The sequence below is a fragment of the Grammomys surdaster genome, unplaced genomic scaffold (assembly GCF_004785775.1).
Source record: "Grammomys surdaster isolate TR1022 unplaced genomic scaffold, NIH_TR_1.0 126189, whole genome shotgun sequence".
Classification (NCBI taxonomy): Eukaryota; Metazoa; Chordata; class Mammalia; order Rodentia; family Muridae; genus Grammomys; species Grammomys surdaster.
The window spans coordinates 4,509,377-4,513,320 of record NW_021620995.1 but is presented as its reverse complement, the minus strand read 5'-3'; the positions used below and the strand labels follow the sequence as shown (position 1 = coordinate 4,513,320).

Genomic DNA, 3,944 nt, shown 5'->3' with positions numbered 1-3,944 from the left:
ATAACAGGCTGGCCTTACCCTATCCCTTGGCTAGGATAGATCTGCTCAAAAAGGACATCCCTGGTGGTGAGCTAGATGTCCATAACTTCCCTGGAAAGGTGGCTCTTTCTGAATTCTGTCTATCTGGTCAGACACCAGGGGTTCTTTTTATGGCCAGAGACTCCATCTAGTGACATAGCTGGGACAGTGTTACCCATACTCTCAGTGACCTGGGCTGTTCAGGTGATGACACTCTCCTAAGGCAGAGGACTCTGTAGAGGGAGCCCCAAGGAACCTCTGATCAGACATAGCCTTCAGTGATCTTGGGGTTCTTGGCTGAAACCTTGTTATTGCTTTGTTTCAGGATGGACACTGCCAGGGCTTACTGCTTAACCTGTTTAAATGAGGGACTTTAAGACTGCACAGCATGGCTCTTTTCAGTTTATTGCATGAAGGAGTTACACTAGTTCAAGTTAAAAGCAGACCCCAGATGATTACGTTATACAAGCTGTGAGGTTTTTAAACTTGGGACAAGGGACAGAAGGGAAATTCTACTCATTGCAATGATATCCCTCACTTAAGCTTCAGAGAGCCACAAGCACTTAAACCCCATCAACTTCCAGCTGATCGTCCTCAGCCAGTCCAATCTCTATAGGAACTGGCATATGTTCTTGCGCTGGTCACCCTGTAGCTGAATTACTTCTCCATATTCTAGATGCTCAATTACAGTACCATTGCCGGCAAATTTCTTCTTAAACTAGTTTCTTTTTATCGTAATCATCAACAATCCCTTGGACAGTTACAAGTTATAAGATCTTCCTGCCGTTTCTCTGTTGAATTCTTATATGGATATAATCCTCAGTGCCAGCAGGAAGCAGGTCATCACCCTTACTTGCATCAGCAAAGGAGTAGAAAGAGTGGAGGTTCTGGATAGCGGACATACGATATGATGTTCCTTTTCCTCGGTCGAAATGGCCTGCGGAAGGCAGCTGCAAGAGAAGGCAGGCGGGATAGATAGAAGCATCAGGAAGCTAGGGGGCTCGAGGGGGAGGCAGCTGAGTCCTCAGTGGTGGCTCAGTGACTGGGGCTACTTTAAATTTTTAATGTTCTATATCCTTAACAAACTTTTGAAAATTCATTTTACCTCAGCTGAATGACTAAGACAAAAACAAACAATCAAAGACTTCCCAAAAATAATAACAGCTATTGATGTGGTGAAAGTGTAATGCCCAGATCATGAGGTCCCCATAGAACACCAGAGACCATGAAGAATTCAACTTGTATGCAAAAGCAGAGTCTTTATTCATGCTGGAGCTTGGACCCTCCCATTTCTCCAAGGCAGTACCGGAATGTCAAGGGCTGGTGAAGCCTTGCCTTTATATCACAGTTACATCAGGGTAAGGGACTTTCCAATTTGGAAGTTACATGATTGGTTGATATTTGAAAATTGCAGCTTGGCACACTTCTATTGCCTATTAATGATTTCAGCATGGCATGAACAATAGTGGCTAGATTAAGCAACCTATTTTAAGACATCTGGAAGAGTAGGTGCTTTCCCACTAAGATTTGATTGGCTGTTACTAAGGATGGAGTAGGTACTTATTAGGGGAGCTGTAGCTGTTGCTAGGGGTGTCTTGGTTCCTGGAACAAGTTTCAGGTTCTCTACTAACTGAGTTCAATCTAAGGACAACCTTAACATAAGATGTAGTCAAAATACAAAATGGAGTTTGGAAGGTCCTAGATTTCCATTGATTGTTGAACGGATAATTAAAGTGGGGTGAGTGTGTATGTGTGTGTGTGTGTGTGTGGATGTACACAAAATGGAATATTATTAAACTGTGAATAAAAATGAAATCACAGACAAGTGGAGCTGGAAATAAACATTTCAAATGAAGACAACCAGACCCAAGGAAGCAAACATCAGCTGATATGTGGATATTTGATTTTAATCAGCTGATCTCTCTTACATGTGGATATTAGATTTTAATCTTTAGATATGTATAACTAAACTTGAATATGTATAGAAGCCAAGAAACTACTTAAGGGCCATGGGATATTCGAATGAAAAGTGAATAGAACACAGATGATGTAAGGGGGGAAGATGATGATAAAATAGGAAACGTTTGGGAGAACATGAGATGGAATGGCAGGATAGAGGAGGAATACAAGAACAGGTAACAATAAAGACCTTTGAAATTTTCATATAAAAACCTACTACTGTAGACGAGGTTTCCATATATATGAAAATATTCTATAAGTTAATAAGAAAGTTCTCCTTCTGCTTCCTCTCTTCCTTTACAAAAGAATGAAATACAAATTGTGCATCCCAAACCTAGACTTGGCGAATTGCTCAAAGTTCTTAAAATCACCAAGGGAGTCCAGGCTAATTTCAACAGACAATGCTGAGAAAGTAAGACTTTAGCAAGGGCAAAACAAATCCCTTTCCAAGAGAGGTATGTAACAACCACTTACTTAAAACAAAACTGTTTTTAAAATAGCCTAGAGCTATCATTGTACACTGTTTAAGTAATATTAGATAAGGGCTCACTTTCTGACCATCAACAGAAAAGGCAAAAGGAGGCCACACTTACTTCTGCCCATCCAGATTTATCTATGGTTTCAGCGTTTAAGTAGTCAATAAAAATCACACGGAACTGTTTTAATCTAACAGTAGAATAATATTCATCTGGGCATCCAAAATTAATTATGTGTTCAGAGAGATGGCTCAGAGTCTAAGAGCATTGCTGCTCTTCCAGAGGATGCGCATTCGGTGTTCAGAACCCACATAAAAACCTAGAACTCCAGGTTCAGGACCTCCAGTATCTTCTCACCTCAATAGTACCACACATACATATGGTACACACATGCATATGGACAGGTAAAACACTGATACACGTAAAAACAAATTTTAAAAAAATCAATGTTCAAATTTATATTATAATACATTTTTACTATCAAAGATTTTGTTTATGCTCTTAGAGTAATTTGAGCTAGCCATATATAAATGATAAGTGAATCCTTAAATATTGTTTATCTAATATTAAATTATGAGTCTTGAGTGTCATTCATTTGCTATTACCTTCTCTCTCTTTCTCACCAAACTCCCTACACTCTTTTCAAAACACAAGAGAAAACATGCAATATTTTTCTTTCTGGATCTGACTTGTACTATAAAGAATATAGTAGCTACTCAAAGCCTTTTAACTTATAAGAAAGAATATTTTGATGTAAATTATAACCAGTTTTATTGGTAATGTGCATCACTATGGTCTGTATAACATGAGGGTATTTTACACTTAAGTAAAAGTTTGAAGAGTAGGAAATAAAAATAAGATCCTGTTTAGGAAAAATAGTTTCATACTTTATGTTGGGAAGGAATGATATACATCTATATTTTTAAGCAAGAGTCCATAAAGTATTATGCAATTTATTTTCCATTAGTTACTTAAAACTATTGGCAAAAGCCTTTAGATATTTTAACTATTTTATTGTTTACTAATATTTGAGAATCCCATGCTATGTGTTTGGATTCTACTTGCCTTTCTTCCCTCAGTCTTCCTAGTACACCTACTCCTCTTCTCTTCTCACAAATATTGTAACAGGATTTTTGCCCACATCAAGACCAATTTGAGCTGTTCAAATATTCTTAGACGTGAGACCTTCCAGTGGAGTGTGGGCATCTTATCATGGGCTACACTTTGAGAGAAAATTGATCTGAACCTTCCTCTCCTATCAATTGCCCTTTTACCTCTACTAGGGTTGAAATTTTGTGCCTAACTCCCTGAGCAAGTTTTCTACCACTGGCATGATGTTTTAGTGCTTAAAGATATATCACAGCATAAAAAGTAACAACAAAATAAAAGTTTATTTTGAACAGAATATAAGAAACCTTTTTTTAATAACCGTAAAAATGAATATGCAACTTGCTTGCAACTGACACTTACTGATTCACTAACATTTATAAA

General features: G+C 37.9%; 1 pseudogene; it reads right to left on the bottom strand.

The window, feature by feature from the left end:
* Window positions 1-581: 581 nt before the first annotated feature.
* LOC114613127 lies at window positions 582-920 on the bottom strand (annotated as a pseudogene).
* Between the last annotated feature and the right edge of the window lie 3,024 nt (window positions 921-3,944).